Source organism: Elephas maximus, chromosome 13 (genome assembly GCF_024166365.1).
Source record: "Elephas maximus indicus isolate mEleMax1 chromosome 13, mEleMax1 primary haplotype, whole genome shotgun sequence".
NCBI classification, from domain to species: Eukaryota; Metazoa; Chordata; class Mammalia; order Proboscidea; family Elephantidae; genus Elephas; species Elephas maximus.
This window is the reverse complement of record NC_064831.1, coordinates 86,963,983-86,986,493: the sequence shown is the minus strand read 5'-3', so window position 1 is coordinate 86,986,493 and position 22,511 is coordinate 86,963,983. Positions and strand designations below refer to the sequence as shown.

At 39.9% G+C, this 22,511-nt stretch overlaps 1 long non-coding RNA gene across 1 annotated transcript in view; it reads left to right on the top strand.

Annotated features, from left to right (window-relative positions):
• Positions 1–22,511, top strand: part of LOC126057159 (uncharacterized) — a 134,414-nt gene that overhangs the window by 76,352 nt on the left and 35,551 nt on the right. The gene's annotated exons all lie outside the window — the stretch shown is intronic.

The following is a 22,511-nucleotide window of genomic DNA, read 5'->3' as shown; positions in this document are numbered from 1 at the left end:
AATTAGTTGGAAGAAGTTGAGTATCAGAACATGAGGAGGGTAAATGTAGGCAATGTGATGGGGAGGTGGCAAGAATGTGCAGGAAACACTAAAATGACTCATGGACTTGAGAAGTGGGAAGAGAACTTGGTGATAAGAAGAGAGAAAATGTCATTAGGTGCTATACTGCAACACAAACCCTTCTGATAATGATGGTGATGACAGCTAACCTATAGCATTTACAATACTTTGATAACATTGGCTCATAGCATTTACTCCATCAAACATGGGTCTCTAAGTATTTTACATATATGAACCGTTTAATCCTCACCACAATCCTGTATTTTCTACCTCCTAGGGCTATTATGGAAACCCTGGTGGTATAGTGGTTAAAAGCCACATCTGCTAACCAAAAGGTAGGCAGCTCAAATACACCAGGCACTCCTTGGAAACTCTGTGGGACAGTTCTACTCTGTCCTATAGGGTCGCTATGAGTTGGAATGGACTTGACCGGAGTGAGTGGTTATGGATTAGGCTATTATAAGGATTAAATGAGTTAATATACATAACACTCTTAAAATAGTGCTATCAAAATGTTTTTAAATAAAGTCCCCATTTTACTGAGGCACAGAGAGGTTAAGCACCTTGCCTGAGGCCACACAGCTAGTCAGTGGCAGAAGTGCATTTAGAACACAGGTCATCTGGTGCCAGGTTGAACCCATGCTGCCTCTGGCAGATCTCTGGCCAACTCAGATAATCATGAGGCTGAGACTCCTCCTGCCCTGACTTCATGTCGCCCCACAAAGGGATGACGAAGGGCTCTCCCTTGCTCCACATGAATGGCTCTTAAAACTGGAGTGTTCCAAGTATGGGTATTGGCTGGCCACTGGTGGCTGCATTAGTTGCAGCCCCACTCACCTCCTCCCATGTACTCCATCCCTCTGGCCTTCTTTGGGCTAACTGGTGGGAAGGGCACTCTCTTAAGAGGCTTCCTGTAACATTGTTTAGTAATTTAAGAAAATGGCACCATTACTAGGAAAGGATGTAAAATCTTCTTAAATAACTAGGTTTCCAAGAACACTGGGTTAAGGCTTAGGGTGAAGGTTCCCCTAATTTTGTGACTTCTCTGTTTGTCTCCCCCTTATCTAGCTCTGCCACTCATCACATTCTATCCAATTTTTACAGTAATATTAATAATACTGCTAGCTAATATCTACTGGACTCTTATTATGTGCCAGGTACTTAAACACATTATCTCATTTAACAGCCTTGTGAGTATGGAGCTCTTTTTTAAGCTATTTTATACATGAATACATCGAGGTTCTGAGAAGTTAAGTCTCTCGGTTGGTAGGTGGAAAGACGTGGATTGTAGTCCAGATCTATCTTGCTTAAACCCTATGCCATACCTTCTCTCTTCATCCTCCAGTGCACCAGCACCACCTCCACTAAGCATTATTCTCTGACATCACCTGGTTCTTGGAAGATGGTGTATGTGTGCGTAGGGCTTCCCTAAGTTGAATACTCTGGCAAACTTCTCAAAAGGAATTCCAGGCAGTTAGATTATGACTTTCAGCCACAAAGGATGGTTATGAAAAGCTTAGTTATCTAGTGCTGGGTAACAGAAATACCATAAGAGGATGGCTTTAACGAACAGAAATTTTTATTAATTTCTAGTCTAGTAGGCTAGAAATCTGAATTCAGGGTGCCAGCTGCAGAGGAAGTCTTTCTCTCTCAGTCAGCTTTGGAGGAAGGTCCTTGTCATCAATCTTCCCCTGGTCTAGGAGCTTCTCATCGCAGGGATCCAGGTTCAAAGGACGTGCTCTGCTCCTGGCAGTCCTTTCTTGATGGTATGGGTCCCCATGTCTCTCTGCTTGCTTCTCTCTTTTATATCTCAAAAAGAGATTGACTTAAAACACAATCTAATCTTGTAGATTGAGTCTTTAATTAACATAACTGCCTCTAATCCTGCCTCATTAACATCACAGAAGTAGGATTTACAACACATAGGAATACCACATCAGATGACACAATACTGGGAATCATGGTCTAGCTAAGTTGACACGTATTTTTGGGGAACAGAATTCAATCTATAACAGGCACTAAGTAAGATCACAGGATTTGTTGCCAAAGCCACCAGTACCTGCCATGAAGTTTATTCCAGTTTACGGTGATCCCGTTTGTCTCAGAGTGAAACTGTGCTCCATGGGGTTTTCAATGGCTGATTTTTTGGAAGCAGATCATCAGGCCTTTCTTCTGAGGTGGCACTGGGTGGAACTGAACCGCCAACCTCTAGGTTAGCATCCAAGTGCATCAATCTTTTGCACTCCCCAGGAACTAGGCCAGCACCAGCTTACTGAGCGTTCATAGCGCACTGGGCCGTGAGACTAGCTGCATATAGACATGTGGAGCCACAAAGGATGTGACTGCAGCTGACAAGAAGCTTATAATTTGAATGGGAAGATAAGACCTGTTCACATAAGAAACTAAGGAGAACGTGAGTGGATTCTATGCGGATAGTGTCTGGCTCTCTACTCCTAACTCTTCCTCTCTCTCAGTCCCCCTCCAGTCATGCGGTATTGTAGTCATCAATGGTATGGTGGATGTGATGCTGAGGGTGACCTGAAACCTCTGAGGTGAGAGCTTCGATGGGGTTTTATTGCCTGGGGTTCTGAGCTAGACCTGGAAAACCCAGGAAAGAGAAGGTCTGTCTCTTGTCAAGGCCTTGGAGAAGCTGGTGGCTTTTATGTCTCTTGAGGGAGAAAGGCCTTCTGGCCCTAAAGTGGTCCATGGGGGACTATCTACTTCTGCTGACCACGGTAGCCCTAGAGGAGAAGGGCGCCAGAAAAGAGAAGAGCTCTTGAATCTGGTGGGTTGGGTGTGCAGCCACCATTTCCAGGACCTCATCAGATGGTTACGGGAACAGAAACTTCTATGCCTTCTACCTGCTTTGGTTTTCCCCTTTCCCAACACTACCAAACACCTGATCTAGATAAGCTAGTAGAACATAACCTTCAAAGAAAAAAAAAAAACCACAGCTTCTGGTGGGGGATCCAGGAATGGGGAGACAGATATTCAGCTGACTGGCTAGGACAGATGGCTCCTGCTGAGGAGGGGATGGAGAGAGTAATGTGTCAATAAGGAGTATTCTCAAAGACACATGATTTAAACACCCCAGAGATCTTCTGTACCGAAGACCATGCTCTCTGAATTAAAATAATCAATAGAGGAATCAGAATAAGAGAAAAACACAATCCTTGATAACGACGGAAGTAGAGATCTGGAAGGTGAAGCAAAAAGCGGTGCTTACAACATGCCAAAAGGACAAAAAACACATGAGTGAAAAGACAAGTGACTTATAGCACAAATCTAGAAAATTTAAATGCAGATAATGAGAAATCCAGAAGAAAAATAGACACAAAAGCCGAAGGAAGATGTTAGTTTTCTAATTAAAAGAGCTGAGTTCAAGTAAGGATTAATTAAAGCAGAACTAAAACAACAAAATGCAAACAAAAACACATCAGTAGACATTGCGTGTGTGTATGTGTATGTGTGCTGTTGAGTTGATCCTGACTCATAGTGCCCGCACAGGACAGAGTAGAACTGCCCCATAGGGTTTTCTAGGCTGAAATCTTTATGGGTACAGATTGTCAGGTCTTTTTTTTCTGCAGAGTGCCTGATGAATTCAAGCTGCCAACCTTTTGGTTAACCACTGAGCCACCAGTGCTCCTATAACTAGACATCTTCATCAAATCCCTGAATATTAAGCCCAGTAGATGCTCTGGAGTGCTACCTGGTCCCCCCTTCAGGACTGAGGCACTCAATGCCCCAGGTGTGGGCAGCGAAGGTGGCACCCCAGGAATTGCTCTCAGTTGAAGACTGCTGGTTTCCCCAGTTTTGCCCTTCCCCAGAAGCAGTCCACATCCAATTTGATAACACTGAAGAGCCATCCCAGCATCCCCAGGATCAGCATCACAGCTCGATTTCTCCCTGTATCCAATCCTGCTTCCTCATTCTTCACAGATGTTCCCGCAAATCCCAACATCAGAGTGTTTCCCAGGAAACCTGACGCATGACACTAACCAAACCAAACACTGAATACCAAAAAGCAACCCCCCCCCAAAAAAAAATCCTTCCAAATTCCCACCCCCAACTCACATAATTTTCTGATAAAGCAATCAGGTCCGTTAAAAATAAAAGAAAATTGGACTACCATTATGTGTGTCTGTAATATTGAAAGTTAAAAGATGGTGAAATTAAATGCATAGAGAAAAATCTGTTAAAGGCTAAAGATGATGAAATCAAATCTATTGAGTAACAGTTCTGAGATCCAAGGAGCATATAATCAGTGAAATATTATTTTTTATTTGGTTCAAAAGAAAAATATTTTTGGGCATATAAGGCTTCAGAGAGTATGTGACTCATATACTCTTTTGAGGGAAATCCCATAGAAAGTCTTCTAACAAAAAACAACTGAACACAACAGAGATCTTGAGATCAAAAGGAGAGGAAACAAGGGATGATCATAATGATGTAATTGGAAATTTTTGTATTAGATGACTATGGACCATTGGAATAGAAAAGATAAAATTTTGGTAAAAACTCTAAAATTAATGCGGTGGGGTAGGTATAATGGCCGGGAGAGAGAAGAATCAGGGTGGGAGGGAAATCATTAAAAATGATTTACTAACAGGAGAGCAAAAGATTAATTTCAATAGATATTGAGGGAAGATAACCAATACCACAATTGACAAACACAAATAACTTCCAAACTAACAGGGAGAATAAAAAGGATAAAGAGAAATTTAACTATAGGGGCCACTAAAGGAAAAAAAAAAAAAAAAGCCCAGGAAAAACAAAAGGAAACAAGAGCAAGTGTAAAAATAAGAATTAAAGACAGAAGGCATGAAACAATTATATAAGTTATTATAGTAAATATGAATGGATTTAATTCCCTATCAAATGTCAGATTAGGTTAAAAACAAAATCCAAGTATATGCCATCTATAAGAATTACACTGTGACAAAGTAAAGGATTGGCCAAAGATATGGCAAAACCCAAAAAAACCAAACCCAGTGCTGTCGAGTCGATTCCGACTCATAGCAACAACTATACAGACAACCGCAAATGATAAAACGCAAGGGTATTAGACCAACCAGACTGTCAGCTTGAACACATAAAAAAGTTTAGAAAGATGCTATGCAATCATAAAAAAAAACAGTAAATTAAGGAAAGGTGATAGTCACAAAACATCAAGCAACAAGGTAGACAAATACATGAAGCAAAACTCCCAGAATTGTGATAGAAGAATAAAATTATAGTGGAAAATTTTAATGTATAGTTTTAAAATTTGATAGGTTAAGTAAACAATAGTGAGCAATGAAATAGTAGATTTGAATGCAATAGTCAAGAAGCTGGAATATACACACACATAAACTTACAAATGTGTGTGTGTATATTTAAGTACCCTAAAGGGAATTTATTTTGTATCTATGGGACATTTATAAAAGTTAGTATATACTTGGCCACAGGAAAAAAAAAAAAAAAAAAAAAAAACCCAAAATAAATTAAAAAAAAAAAATACAGGTTTTATAGGCCACATCTATGATCATAATCCAATGAAACTAGAAATGAACATAAAAACATCACCAATTTTTTTTTTCTTAAAATTAAGAAGCACTCATAGATAAGCATTGGATCAAAGAGGACAACCAAATTAAAGTTACAAACTATAAAGAAAGTAATGAAAAAAATAACAGTTCATACTATATATAACATTGAACAAACTTTGCACTCAGACCCAAAAAACTATATCCTTAAATTACATTTATTATTAAAGCAATAAGGATTGAAAATAAATGAAAAAATACTCAGCTGAGATACAAAAATAACAAAATAAAACAGGAATGTAGAATGAGGAAATTAATAAAGATAAAAGCAAAGACTAATGAAATAGAAAGCAGACATAAAAAAAGGATAAATAAAATCAAAAGTAGGTTCTTTGAAAAGACTGATGAAATAGGTAAACCCCTGTCAAGCTTGATTAGGGAGGAGAGAGAGAAAGTGCAAACAACTACAGCATTAGAAAGGAAATACAGCCACAGAAGACGAGAAAACTAACTAGCAGATAGATAGTACATGTAATTCCGTAGAAATAAATTTGAAAGTCTAGAGGCAATGGGTGTTTTCTGAGCAAAAATACAAACTCTTAAAATTAGCTCTAGATTAAAGAAGAAGAAAACATGAATAGACTAATTATTACAGAAGAAACTGGAAAAGTAAAATATCACTAAAAAAAGTCACCGGACCCAGATAGTTTTACAGATGAGCTCATTTTAATCTTAAAAAAAATAATTCCAGTTGGCCATCCAAGGTACAACAATTGGTCCCTATTCACCTGGAGTAGCAGAGGACGAAAAAGAGGCAGGAATTGGAGGACAAACTGGAGTATGTGTCTAATTGCCTCTCTGAACAACTGCCTCCTTTGCCATGAGACCAGAAGAACTGGATGGTGTCTGGCTACCATTACAGAATGTTTTGATCAAAGATTCTGTACAAAAATCCTGGTCAAAATGGGGGAAATGTGGAACAGAATTTAAAATTATCATAGAATCTAGACTTTCTGGAGCCAGTGAGGCTAGATGACGCCCTGAAACTATTGCCCTCAGATAATCTTTACACCTTAAACTGAAATTATCCTCTGAAATCGTCTTTAAACCAAACAATAACCCACTGCCGTCAAATTAATTTCGACTCATAGCAACCCTACAGGACAGAGTAGAACTTCCCCATAGGGTTTCCAAGGCTGTAATCTCTGTGGAGAAGCGGGTGGGTTCAAACTACTGGCCTTTTGATTAGCAGCTGAGTGCTTAACAAGAATTTAGCTTAATAAGGAAAATATATCTGCCTTGAGCATTGTGCTCTTTTAAAGAATTATCTATATGGGATCAAATCGACAACAGCAACTTGAAAGGTTAGATGAGAAGCTTAGGGGCAATGAGTTTATCTCAATGGTGGTGGAATAATTTGGAAAAGGATAGTGAGAATGGTTGTACAACTTCAAGAATGTAATCAATGTAACTGAATTATGCTTTTAGAAATTGTTGAATTGGTATATGTTTTGCTGTGTGTATATATAACCCAGACCTAGTGATGTCGAGATGATTCTGACTGATAGTGACCGTATAGGACAGAGTAGAACTGCCCCACAGAGTTTCCAAGGAACACCTGGCAGATGCGAACTGCCGATATGTGTGTGTGTGTATATATATATACATATAAAATATATATATATATGTCAATTCTGGTGTTCATTTAAACTCTACCTGACCACAAAAAATGAAAGATACTAACATCATTTGTGAAGGTTGTTGTTGTTAGGTGCTGTTGAGTCAGTTCTGACCAATAGCGACCCTACGTATAACAGAAGGAAACACTGCCTGGTCCTGTGCCATCCTCACAATCATTGCCATGTTGGAGGCCATTGTTGCAGCCACTGTGTCAATTCATCTCCTTGAGTGTCTTCCTCTTCCTTGCTGACCCTTCACTCTACTAAGCACCATGTCCCTTTCCAGGGACTGGTTCTTCCTAATAACTCAGAAGTCTCGCCATCCTCACTTCTAAGGAGCATTCTGGCTGTATTTTCTTCCAAGACAGATTTGTTCATTCTTCTGGCAGTCCATGGTATATTCAATATTCTTCATTAACACCGTAATTCAAAGTCATCAATTCTTCAGTCTTCCTTATTCATTGTCCCACCTTTTTTTTTTAAGTTATTATATCCTTTTCTTTTTTTTAATTATTGTACTTTAGAGGAATGTTTACAGAACAAACTAGCTTCTCATTAAACAATGAGTACACCTACTGTTTTGTGACATTGGTTAGCAACCCCAGGACATGTCAACACTCTCCCCTTCCTGACCTTGGGTTGCCTATTACCAGCTTTCCTGTCCACTCTTGCCTTCTAGTCCTTGCCCCTGGGCTGGTGTGCTGATTTAGTTTAGTTTTGTTTCATTAGCCTGTCTATTCTGTGGCCGAAGGGTGAACCTCAGGAGTGACTTCATTACTGAGCTAAAAATATGTCCAGGGGCCATACTCTCTGGGTTTCTTCAGTTTCTGTTAGACCAGTAAGTCTGGTCTATTTCTGTATGTGTGTTAGAATTTTGTTCTATATTTTTCTCTAGCTCATTTTAGGACCCTCTGTTGTGATCCTTGTCAGAGCAGTTGGTAGTGGTAGCCAGGTACCATCTAGTTGTGCTGCACTGTCCACCTTTTTCATGCAAGTGAGGAAATTGAAAACACCATGGCTTGGGTCAGGCACACCTTAGACCTCAAAGTGACATTTTTGCTTTTTAACACTTTAAAGAGGTCTTTTGCAACAGATTTGCCCAACAGATTTGTCCTTTGATTTCTTGACTGCTGTTTCCATGGGTGTTGATTGTAGATCCAAGCAAAACAAAATCCTTGAGAACTTCAATCTTTTTTCCATTTATCATGATGTTGCTTGTTGGTCCAGTTGTGAGAATTTTTGTTTTCTTTATGTTGGGGTATAAACCATACTGACGGCTGTAGTCTTTGATCTTCATCAGTAAGTGTTTCAAGTCTTCTTTCATTTTCAGCAAGCAAGGTTGTGTCATCTGCACATCAAAGTTGTTAATGAGTCTTCCTCCAATCCTGATGCCCTGCTCTTCATATAGTCCAGCTTCTTGGATTATTTGCTTAGCATACAGATTAAATAAGTATGGCGAAAGGATACAGCCCTGATGTGCACCTTTTCTGAATTTAAACCACTTAGTATTCCCTTGTTCTGTTCGAGCAATTGCCTCTTCTTTGTGAAGGTAGCATACCTAATGCCAAGGCCTGAGAAAGACAGACAGAATTTGAATACCAGTGTCCATGAAGAATATTGGTACCAGAATAAACAAAATATTAGCAAGTTAAATCAATCAGTGTATCAAAAATATATGACACCATTACCCATGAGGGTCTGTTACTGGAATGCAAGAATGTATTTTAATCATTCCAATTTTATATAAATTCTGGAAAAGCTTCCAATTGATTTTACTGGCTGAGATGGTAGACTATGAATTCTTTCTTTTTTTTAATTGGTGTAAAATATATATATCACAGAACGTTTGCCATTTTAGCATCTTTCACATGAGTAATTTAGTGACGCTAATTACATTAATTATGTTGTACAACCATTCTGAATTTATGTGCCAACCTGATTTCTGGATTGCTTGGAGATTGCATGAATGGGGTAAGGGTGAAATGTCGGCATTGGGGAAAAAGGGAGAATCACTGAGCTTTAGGCAAATGCATTTGTTATCTGTACTTATTTATTTAATATTGCATGTTGAAGAGAGGGATGATAAATAAGGAATGGAGCTGCCAGCAGTACCTACCATGTTCTAAACCTTTGGCTAGGTGTTCCACATACAATGTCATGTAATGATTTAATCAGGCCAGGGATAATACCCAGAGGGCACGCATACACACCGTTGTCAAAGATCCCCACAGGAAACATTCGCTGATGAAAGAACTAAAACTGCCATCATTTTTAAAGAAGTTAGGCAGGAGGGGGGTTTATACAAAGAACGTTATCATAGCAAGTGACCACAAATAAACACCTCAAATACTTTGGTGACAGTATTTCATTCATGTGACAAAGAGATCCAGCAGTTTTAACTCGTATGTGGCTTAGAGACCTTGGCATTACTTTATAAGCTCATTAGAACGGTCTTGCTGGTTTTAGATGACCACTGAGCCAGTAATGCTTATGCTACAAAGACATCTGTGCAATCCTGATTTTCTATCTCATTAGCGTGAATGTCTTCTGGTTGTACCATCTCTGAACGGAGAATCTCCAGCCAACGCTGCCCCGCAGAAGCTTTCTTTTCCAGCACAACGCTCTCTGGAGCCCCTTGGGTCCCGGGGAAGGTGGTGGTCCCCAGGAGGAGAGAGAAGATTTCCGGCCATATTTTTGTCATCGCTTTGAGGATGCTTTCTGCTTCATTTGGTAGCCTGGAGTTGCTTTTCAGACTTCCTCCTTCTCTTTGCCCTGAGAAAAGAGATTCCCAGGTACAAGTATGGGACCTTAAAAACCTGATGCCTTCCTATGGGGAGAGGAGTTATCTTTCTCATAGTGCAGAAGAGCAACATAGTAGGGCTCTGATGAAAGGTTATTGTTAAAGAAATTTAAACAGAGCAAACTACGGATGCCTCAGGCTCAAGACTTTGGTACTTAAGGAGTTGGAGTAATGGCTGTTAGGTCAGTGACGGTAGGACTATCCTGTAAACAAGGATTATAAGGTTTAAACAGGGCTTTGCCTCACAACAATTATGTCAGCAGCCAATGATGGTAGCAGAGGGGATACCCAGCCTTCCTGCTTCATCACTTAAAGCGACAGGATCCAGCTCTCCACTCTGCATCGATCATAAAGACACATTGATTTCCTTTCTGGAGAAACACATATTTCTTTTCTTCTGCTAAAAAGATAAATCTGACAGATTTTAATCAAATGTAGTTGTTCACAACTACAGAAATACACACAATGCCACAGTGAAAACAAAAAAATATTCCAACTCCTAAAAAAAGAAGGAGTTTTGTGGCCAAGTTTATTTGTAGAAAACACTTGTATTAACACACAGAAGTCATTTAAGCCCGAGTTGGTTAGTGTTAATATTCTTGAAGATAGTGTATATTTTGTGATGACGTCAGTACATGTTGGCCTCATATTAAAATTTCCAATAAACCATAGTTTCTAGAATCTCAGATTCCCGAGATTCCAGAATATTGGGCCTTGATCTTGAAAAAATGAAGTTTTTCCCAAGATGAAAATTGGCTTTCAGAGGAAACACCACTTGAGATCTGATAGAAGAAGATGAAAAATCAACACGTCTCTTATCTAACCAAAAAACAAAAACAAACAAACAACAACAACAAAACCCCACACCAAACCTGCTGACTCCAACTCATAGCGATCCTCCAACAGGCTCTCGTAAATGTATTTTTGCTCAGTATTTGGCTACGATTTGGCCAAAGGTGCTATGGTGCATTTGCATTATTTCAGAAACTTAGATAATGATTCAAACCAGCTCTTGTTATACTTTGCAATGTCTATAAGGAGGGCAAAGATTTTTTTTTTTTGTGTATATATATATATATATATATGTAAAATACCCAGAGGGCACATATACATATATGTTTGTCTCCTGAATATAAATAGGCACTTAAACTGTTTTTTCTTAAGATGACACAAAAATGTCTGTGGTTGGGAGGCTTAAAGTCAACAAAGCTTGTTGCTTTTTACACCTCATTCTTTGATTAGCGCAGTTTCCTCATTCTAAGTTGCACACGAGCAGATTTTTAATGGTAACTTTCTAAATATTTGAGTTTTTCTGCATGTTTTTGCCTTTTCTTCTATCCTGAGGGAAAAAAAAAAATTTTTTTTCTCAGGATAGAATATGACCGATTATATTTTTATTAGAAAGAAGAGTGGATGTCTTTCTTTTATACTTAGTGGCAATTTCCTGCCCAGATATCTTGGCATAATATATCTTATTCCAAGTAATTTTCAGAGGTGAAAATGAAATGGAACCCACATTAAGAATGAAAGTGTGGAGATACTGTTTTAATTGGTCGTCAATCCTATCCTACCTTAAATAGTCCACCTTTTCATTCTATCCTTATTATTTTCAATATTACATATATATACATCTATCTATCTGATTCAAGAAGAATTATATATTGGAAAGTAGTTTTAATGATTTTACGAAATGATTCATAATGTATACACAAATATAATTCTACTGTGTTTCAATGGGCAAGAATGGAGAACTATGTCTCTTTTAAAATGTGAACTTAAAAAATTTCCCTTTAGTGTACTGCCATAGTCATTTCTAAGTCTATAAAAAATTACAGAACTTTATCCTTTAGATGATAATGTACAGTACAAGCGAATTTCCTGCAATGCATTCTTGGTTTAATTTTGATAACTGCTTTGGTTCGGGGTTGATCTCACAGCTCTGATATTTGTCCTTGATGTGCCATTTAGAGATGTTTCTTCTGCAAGGCACGTGGTCATATGAGTAAGGGAGAAGAGGAAGCCTGGCCAAACAGGAGTTCCCTTGTAAGACTAGTATCAGAAGATGTCGTGGCATTTAAATCGTAGGAGTAACGCGTTCATTTCTTAAAGCGAAAAGTAAGAAAGGAAAGCCAGTAAAAGTGGGTAAACTCATTCACGTGAAAATCATGATATTCTCATTAAGATTCAGCCAAGAAATCAGTGGTTAAAAAAATTCGACCCAATTTCCATGTGACACGGGTGTCATTTGAAAGTTTAACCCCAAACGAGAGGCCATCCTGACACAGGATATATGCGATTCTTTCCTGGAAGAATATCTGTGATTCCCCAAGCTACAGCCACTAGAAGATATGAAGGCAGGCACAGAATATTACCTGGATCATGATTTATACTTCCTGAAGAGACAATAAACTCACTGCACTCCTCTGCCCCCACAGAAAGTACTATAACTGGCTAGCTATAACTCCAGCACAGTACTTCAAAGCAATATTTCCAAAAGTTACTGAGTTTTTTCTTATTTACAAAACAAGCAATTCATTCTGTAGGACATTTCAAACTGGCAAATGGCCAACAACTTTGACCAAAGCTGGGTGCAAAAGGTATTGCAAAACACAAAGCTAAAGAATATTTAGGAACCATGGAAATAAAAAGGAAGATTATTCATACTTCCATATGGCTTTTTAAAGCCATTCACAATTAGGCACCGTTTATGGTAGTTTCTATAAAATTTTCTCCATTGCGAAAGCACAAGACTGGATAAGTTTGTGAATGCATCACAAAAGAAAGAGATTCAGAAGGACAATGGAATTTAGCTGATTGTTTGAAGATCTGTGGTGTGATAATGGCACTGTTAGCCAGGAGAATAGAGATCCTGATATAATATGATCTCGTTTGCTTTTCCAGAAAGGGATTTCAAGGACTTAACCAAAAATTAAAGTTGCTTTTGATAGTGTGAAAAGTAAACAATAATAGTGCTACCACAATTATACACCTGATTTGTAACAGGTATGTCTGTCTAGCTAGTGTGCATGGAAATGCACTTCAAGGCAAAGAAAACAGTGTGGGATTTTCTAAACGTGTATTTAGAAGATAACGTTTATACAATACACGATTTAGATTACATGCCACATCCCCAGTTCATGTCCTGGGCCTCTTACGATTAAACTATAAGGAAATTTATAGACATTTGTGGCTAAATGGCACCCTTGGAGGCTTCATAGTATATTCCACAACTGCCAAGTGAAGTCTTTCTTACACAGTTCTAGCTAAATTAACCAAACCAAAACAAGCCCATTGCTCTCTGGTCGATTCCAACTCATGGCGATCCCATCGTTTCAGAGTTCCACTGTGCTCTGTGGGGGTTTCAGTGGGTGAAATCTTTAAGGAAGTAGATCACAAGACCTTTCTTCCTTAGTGCCTCTAGGTGGGTTCAAACCGACAACTTCTGGTTAGTAGTCCGGCGCAAACCATTTGCACCACCCAGGGACCTCTAGCTAACTTAGAAGACATTTTATCCAGAAAATTATTCACAGACGATCTTCACTAACAACCACCTCCACCATCACCACTCAATGAGTCCCAATCTTCTGTCTTAATGGAAATGTTCCCCATTTTTTCCTGACTTATCTTACCTATTGGGGCTGGCTTTCCATTTGTCTTAGAAATAATCCTTGGAATTCTCAAAATTCTTGTAATGCCCTAAAATCGGAAAATCGAACCATAGCATATCCTTAAGAGAACTGCAACTTTGGGCATGGAAAGGCCTGGGTTGAGTCTTAGCTTGGCCAGATACTAGTTGTTTGACCTCAGACAAGTTACTAACACTTTTAAGCCTTAACTTTCTTATGGAGAAAGTGGGAATAACATTGCTTACTTCATAGAGATAATATGAACTAATGCAGCTAAGGCAGCTAGCAGAGAAAACCTGTTGCCTTTGAATCAATCCCGACTCATGGCGACCCCAAATGGTACAGAGGAGAACTGCTTTATAGGATTTCTTGGCTGTAATCTTTTTGGAAGTAGATCTCCAGAGTTTTCTTCTGAAGTGCTGCTGAGTGGGTTCAAGCCACCAACCTTTAGATTAGTGGTTACGTGCAAACCAATTAATAGTGAGCTAAAGTCAGAAGTGGAAAGACAAGAGGAGTATGACTGTGGCTTTTAGGCTTTCCTCTGTATCATTCCTGTCCTCTCATTTCTGTGAATTTTATCAGCAATGGTATACGTACGAACATTGGCCAAGGTCCTGTGATTGTTCCCTGTTTTTTCCTGGCTTATCTTCCCTGCTCATCTTGTTTCAGACCACTCCACATTTGGAACCTCCAAGCTTCAAGAAATTAAAACTTCTCTGGAAAGGAGTGCCTTCTTCAGAGGAAGCCCTTTTCCGGTATTTCGTTAAGGAAAGTACCACTGTGATGTAATATATGACACCCTGAAGGTTGGAAGTCATGAATCCTCCTTCAGAAGTGCCCAGCCTTCCCAGGATTAGTCACTTGGCGGTCTTACTACGCAGCTAGTAATTCAGAGATAATCATGTTACCAAGATGCCATTTAATCTGTATTTGGCATATCTCAAGTTTTCCTCTTCATTAATAGAGCCATCAAAGTTTCATTGGGCCTGACTGGTGTTGGGCATACAACTGATTCACCCAGAGGGGGGTTTGCAGTTTGTGTGAAGAAACTCTGGTTGCCAGATGGCAGCTGCTAATCTGTCTGCATCAGAGGTGTAAGGGGGGCTAAGCTCCCTGGCCCCCAGCCAGTGGGGCTTTCCGTAACCCCTGATTATACACTGTTGCTGGCCCCAGGCTAAGGAACTTGGGCCATTGTGGCCAGGTCTCCTCTCTAGCTCCCAGCAGGCCTGAAGGCACCTGGGGGAATGGCTGCCATGTGAAAAGAAGAGATACTTTTTCTGGCTTTCTTACAAGAAGGATCCCTATGGTGTCCTTACTGCCTCGGACATAGACCATTGAGTCAAAAAAGCTCTGAGGAAAGCTGTGTGGTACAGGGTACAGATCTGGGAGTCTGAGAAACTTGGCTTTGAGTTCTGACCCATTACTTAGCTAGCTGTGTGAAGTTAGGCATACCATTTAGGCCCTGAGTCTCGGATACTTCCCTTGCCATGGTATGGACCTGATACTGTTGCCAGGGTAGGAATTCCCTAACATAGGCAATGCAGGGAGGACAGAGGGAGAGCCACCCACAGCCCCATGACCCAGCTGGCCCACTTCTGGGTGTAGTGCCCAGAGAAACTCTTATACAGGTCCCAGAGTGGGCTGGGTGAGGATATACATCAGCCCTTCCTTTGTGGTAGTGAGAATGGTGGCAACCTGGGTGCTCACCACTGGCGGGATGGGTAATAAGAGGCCAGAGAGGCTTACGGTGTGGTACCCTGCTGCAGTTGGAGCCAATGTGGCTTAAACCTGAAAATCGTGCTGTGTGAAAAATTTTAAGAAACAGAATGAGGTCTGCGGAGACCATTTACGTAAATTAAAACTACAGACTCAAATAAACAAACAAACAGAAAAGAACAACCTATATATGCAGAACCAGGATATATGATGCACTTACAAGGATACTTAGAAATTTGGAGAGCTCACCAGAAGCGTCAGTGCAGCTGCTTATGAACTGGGAGAGGGAAATGGGATAAAAGGTAACAAATGCACGAGTGAAGGTCCTGGTACAAACTTAGAGTGAGAGTGTGGTATGTGCGGAGGAGTGCGATTTACTCAGTGCTCTGCTCCTGGGTCTTAAAGAAAAAGACAAAGTCAAGAAAAAAGTCTTGAGAAGGGGGAGGAGCTTGTTCAGAGTAGTGCTGGGGGAGCTTTCGGTCATGGCATGAGGACAGACCTATGCGGCTGTGGCAGGGCTCTCTATGAGGTCTCCCTCTCTCTCTCTGTCAAGGGTGGGAAGAAGTCTTGAAAAAAAAATGTGAGACTGGAATGAAGCAGAATGGCTGAGATGCTCATTTGCTCCTATCAGGGCTTTCAATCTCCTCAGACCCTCGGGGCCTGAAGGCACTTCCCTTATTTTCTCCCAATTCTCATTGCAGGCCCATTTTCTGTAACTTGGTCACTGGAGAGCTTTCAGAAGGTGTGCTGCTCATTCTTGTTAAACCAGTTGAGAATTTCCCGGATCCCCAAGCCATTGGCCCTGCACAGAAGTGGAGCTGCCCTTCTAATCAATGGGACCTTTGTGTGCAGAAGGCCAGAAGGATATTGCTGTGTGAGAAAGGACCACAGGGAATCTCCCATCCTTTTCTTACTGTCTGAGAAAAAAAAAAAAAGAAAAAAATAGAAATGTATAAAGGGACACGCTTTGTAGTATCATTTTGTTAATTTATGAATTTAGAGATGAATGTAGACTTATTGGAATGGTATAATTGTCACTGCGATACTGACCATAATTATCACTAAGTACAATGAAGCTTGGAAAGAAACAATTGGCCTCCTGAATGGCGTCATCCATATAAGCCTTGCCTTCTTCAAAGCTGTATCCATTTCCTTGAATACAAGAAACAACACAGGCAAAAATAAAGAAGGTAGTTTGAAGAGGAGGATGGAATGCTCTATTATTTACTTTCTTTTTTAGAAGGGAAATTTTTGAGATAGCATTGAAGATAAAATCAGCAAGACACTTCCAGGCTAAGCCTGTCTTGTGACATCCATTTTCAGCAAGGTCTCCTTCTCTTATTCTTTTTTCTCCCTTTCCTCCTCCTCCTCCTTTTCTGTTCTCCATTCAGAAGCCTTATCCCTCTGATGGCAGTGTTTGGTTCAAAGATGGGTGTGTGATCCACGGGTCAATCCAAGGCTTCCCCAGGACATTAGTTGGAGTCATAAGGAGAGAGGTGTTCTCTTTCCCAGAATAACCATATATAAACCAAAAATAACTGTTGCTGGCAAGAGGCTGTCTGAGAAACAAGCAGACGCAGAGAATAGCAGAGCAGAGGAGCAGGAGCTGGGGTGAGATAGATGTGATGTCATCAGCTGAGTCCCTGAATCCAGCCATGCCTGAAACCAGACTACATTGGATTCTTGTACTTATATGACTCAATCAATTCCCATGGTTTTAGCTGGTTTGAGTTGACTTTTTTCACTTGCAAACAAAATCTTACTGAGTAATGTGCCAAGCAAGAAAAGCAAATAACACCACACTGAGGAGGATGGGTTTTCCTATGAAACATGTAGTACATGCTTGCTTTATGCCAAGGGAGCCTTTGCGTAGCAAAATCACACGGCTTGTTTGAATCCTTTTGAAGTGAGAAAGGCACATCTATGTGTTGGTTCAAGGATATCTGAAATATCTTTGGGTATTCAAATGAGTGTGTGTGTGCGTGTGTGAGCGTGTACGTGTGCATGCATGCTTTAACTTCCATAACTAAAAATAACATGATCATATGATCATATGTCGGGTCATCTGGATCACATGCTATAACTTGACTGTAATTCATGAATTTCATGCCAACGTTTTCATTTGTGACAACATTTTCATGAGAGCCCAGAGAACTACTTTAATGGTCATAGGTTGATGAGCTGTGTGACCTTAGGAAAGTTAACTTTTCTGTGCTTTCGATGTCTTCACCTGTAACATGAGAGTAATAAAAAAATCCAGACCCACTGCCATCAACTCATTTCCAACTCATAGTGATCCCATAGGGTTCCGTGAAACTCTACGGAAGCAGACTGCCAGAACTTTCTCCCTCGGGGCAACTGGTGGTTTCAAACCACCAACCTTTCAGTTAGCAGTCAAGTGAGCACTTTAACCATTGCACCACCAGGGCTCCTGGATGAGGATAATAATAGTATCTAATTCAAGGGACTGTTGTGAGTGATAAATAAGCAGACACACATAAAGCGCTTAAATAGTGGGTGTCACATAGTTAGTCCTTATTAATGTCACCTCAGCATCATCATTACAAAAGACGCTTTACCAGTCATTTGAATGACTTGCATGCACAGAGTGCTTCAGTTACCATTCATAAAGTACTTCTGTAGCCATCATCCGATTTGATAGAGCAAAGCTATACTGCCACGTAATATCCATTTCACATTTTTCTTCTTAGGCATTAATAAGGGCACTTTTTTCAAAGGCCTACATGGTATTTGGGAAGCACCACTGAATCTAGTATCACATATAATGATGAGAAACTCACTTATTTCTGTAAAAGAGTTAAAAAAAGAAAACTCTATTTATTTATTTTTTATTACAAATATGGCCTGGTGGTGAATATCTTTAATCAAGATTGAAAGTTTAACTGCTTAAACTTTGGTCGCACCTCTTACGGTTGTGGACAGACCTGACCACCAGAAATGTTATTTTGATAAGAGTGTCTTTTTCTTTTCCTTAATTCATCACTGATGTCAAACAGTAAATTGTGAAGCAATTCATTTTTTATGTCATTTGTCTTTTAAAATATTCTTGACGTTAGACTTCCTAAAAGACTTGGTGTGCTTGTTATCAACATAAGCTGGAGATTTTGGCAACAAAGGAATTGTTGATTTTGACACATCTGAACGTTTTCTTTGTTTATGGATTTTTTCAGAAAGGTGTGCTTTCAAAAGGCTAAAATATGGATTCATAATCAGATCTTTCTTGCACAGGTATATACCTTTGAATTAACAAATGGGTAAACATCTCAGTAGTTTAAAGGGATGTTATTCTATTGAGAGAAAAAATTATTTTTATTTTTGATCTTACACAAATTTCTAGAATAAGAACAGGACTAGCTTTGTCAATTTAGCAAAGGTTGTTGGGAATCCTATCTTTTAATTTTGGATCGGGAGTGATTTTCTCCAATTCAGGGAAGAAAGACCTACTTTCTTGCTTAACTGCTAAGGGGACATCGGTGATCTGAGAGGAAGCATTCACATCATTTTACAAGTGTAAATTTGAATAATCTCCTGCATAAAAAAGCAAACCATCAAACATATAAAACAAACCTTTTGTGGGTGTTTGGATTATTTCCTCTTCATCAGAGGTCCTGCCAGAAGTTGGAAGAAACACTCAGTTCTGAATTTTTTTCCTCTGTTTAGGCTACTCCTGTAGCCCTGTTACCAAGTGACTTCTGATGTTACAACATTAAAAAAAAGTCAGGAGTGTCCCTGGTTTTGTATCAGTGGTTTACCGATCTCTTCTCCATCTTTCTCCATCTAGATATTTAGAATGTCTTATCAAAGTACTTGGAAACCCTGGTGGCATAGTGGTTAAGTGCTATGACTGCTAACCAAGAGGTCAGTAGTTCAAATCCACCAGGTGCTCCTTGGAAACTCTATGGGTCAGTTTTAGTGGGTTGGTTATCAAAGTACTTAGATCCACATCTTTATCGTGCATCATAAGGTGAACGCCAAATCCTAGACTTACATACTGTCACTCATAATTATGGACACAAATTTGTATATAATGATGAGCCATAATTTTTTAGGTTTTATGAGGATTGGGTGCATTTTAAAAGACAGGGAGCTAGGTTCTCCTAGTGCTTAAATAATTGCTTTAATAGCAGATTAGGCACCCCTCGAAGCTGGATTAAGAGATTATACAGAATTGCTTGGTAATCTGCAGAAGAGGTGTGTTGATATTGGTGGTAAGCCTGTTCCAGAGAAAGAAGCCACAAGGATTGGCTGCCCCATTCAGCTTCAGTATTCTCAGTGAGCATTTTAGGTAACTTACCTGCAAGTGTTCTAGACGTCATGCTCAAATTTTAGACTTAGGCTTTGAAAATCTTAAATTAAGTAAGTAATGGATGCTCAGTGAAGGTGTTGGTGGTTCAGGGGTGGAATTCTTACCTTCCATACTGGAGAGCTTCCAGACTAAGGCAGACTGGAAAGAAAGGCTTGATGATCTAATTCTAAATACTAGCCAATACAACCCTAAAGATCACATCATGGTTGGATCAGGAATTGATCATGAGGATGGTGCAGACCAAAAACCAAAAAACCAAACCCACTGCTGTTGAGTCGATTACAACTCATAGTGACCCTATAGGACAAAAAAAAAAAAAAAATAGTGACCCTATAGGACAAACAAAAAATAGGACAAGGCAGCATTAATTCTGTTGTGCGTGGGATCACCCTGAGCCTAAGGCCAGCAACAACAATGCACGTTCAGTCCAACATTCCATAGGCAAAGTGAACCTAGATGTCCCTAGGTCTCACTTAGCTGTGGGCACACATGAGGTCAAATTAACATGGACAGCTTCTGAGAGCCTTCCGCAGATATCAGCAGGACTTCCTGTGCGTGCCTCGGTGCTTCCATCTCTCCTTCTGGCTCCACTGGGCTCAGGAGTTCTCCATTATTGTACACTATGGAGAGTCAGAGCTGCTCTGAGGTTGTGGGGGAGGCAGGGAGGCAGGGGAAGTCCATCTGTCCATGTGTCACCCTTTGTCATTTTGGCATGGAGGAAGCATGGTTTGGACTTCAGTCTCATGATGACCTTCAACAAAAGAGCCACTTCAGCTTCATTCTGCAGTCTCTCCCTATAGGATATCAGACTGAATTTGAGGGGCTGCTTGGGGAACAGACAACACCTTCTTCCATCTACCTGGTTTCCCATGTCTTCATGGAGCAGGTGCTCCAAAACTCTTCTGTTTCAGTCAAAACCCCTAACACCATTGGACTGTTGCATACAAATACTTTTAGGATAGCAGCATGGTAGGTTTGTGGCCTCACAAATCCCATCTCAGCATACATTTTGCTAGTGTTGAGCCATGCCTGACTCATGGTGACTCCACGTACAACAGAATGAAATTCTGCCTGGTCCTGCGCTATCCCCATGGTTGGTTGTAGATAGGACAATGTTCATTGTGATCTGTGGGGTTTTCATTGGCTGATTTTTGGAAGAAGATTGGCAGGCCTTTCTTCCTAGTCCATCTTAGTCTGGAAGCTCCACTGAAACCTGTTCAGCATCCTAGTAACATGCAAGGTACCGGCTGTGCATGAGGTGCCCTGGCCGGGATTCAAACCAGGATCTCCGCCATGGGAGAAGAGAATTCTGCCACTGAGCCACCAATAATTCAGCTCACCACTGTTAGTATATTTCATTTAATGGCTCACTTTAGAAGATGGCTTGAACTTAGAGTAAGGATTTAATCTCAAAGGGTAAATAGACCCAGAATTTTTATAAAAACTTTTTTATGATTTTGTGCTTATGACTCTATTTGACTCTTAAGAAATTTATTATTTAGAGTCAATGGCTGTAGGTACAGAGACCATCACAGAAAGTGAATAGGGGTTTAAAGAAGTCTTCCAAAGATCAAAATAACAAGCTTCGATGGTGATTTTTTGGGGGTGGTTCAGACGCTGAAGAGACATGGGAGAGTTCTGTAGTTGGTGACTTCTGCATGATATTTGCATATGGGTGACTTCTGCATATTTGCATAGAGAGAACTTTAAAAAGGTTCCCTATCTTTTCTACTTTCATATTGACATTGTGTTAAGGCTATGGGATCTTGCTGGCAATGTCGCTGATGCTATTTTAGTCAACTCCAAGTCAGTGTCCAAATGCAGTCGAATGGAAATTTTGAACTATAGCAACAGTAAATACATTTTATGTCCCTGTAACATTCAAGCTGTAGTATATCTGAGAGTCAGCAAAGGTTGTTCTCTGCCTCCAACCTTGAAGCAAGAAAGGAACTTTTGTTTATAAATTTCAGAGATTTTTGTCTTTGCATTTATCACAAAGTCAAACGTAAATATAATCCACTTTAAGCAGTTTTGAGAAAATGTCAAATATGCGTGTTTTCTGATAAGGAAGGAAAAAAAGAACTTATAGGCAACACAAGTCTTCTACTCTGTGCTGCAGATACATGGCTTGCAAGTCCAGCCAGTGATCTTACGGCCACGTGCGATACTGGGCTGGTCCACAGCGTAGGAAGCGCATAGGCAGATAGGCAAACTGGGACATCTTCCTGTCCCATTTTTATAATGTCCGCTTCTGAATTGACTTACATAGAATTTCACATAAGAGGACCCTGTTCATGTTCTTTCTTTGTATCTTCCAAAAATAGAAAATTTTATATGCTGACTTGAGTGAAATGATCTGAGGGTATCCAAAATCAATCAAACAAAGATTATTTAATTTGTGCCTTGATGTGTTCTATATTGGAGTCCGTTACCAAGATATTTGATAACAGAAAAATTGTGTGTCATTTTTTTAAAAGGTCATCATGATTAGATGTGCACACTAGACTGTAAATGCCTTGGAGGGTGGGGACATGTGATAGCTTTCATTTTCTTAACTCTAAGACACCTCGTCAAAGGCGCTCAAGCCTGTAATTGGTTAGACTTTACATTCCTGAAGATGTCTTTATGTGATCTTGTATGGCTCTTAGAGCCGTCTGGTGAGATGGGCTGGGCAGGTCGTACAATCTTTATGTTGCAGATGATGAATTCGAGCCTTGGGTAGATTGAGTGATTTATGATTCCCTCACATTTTCATCCCCTCCATTTCTTGTTGCCCAC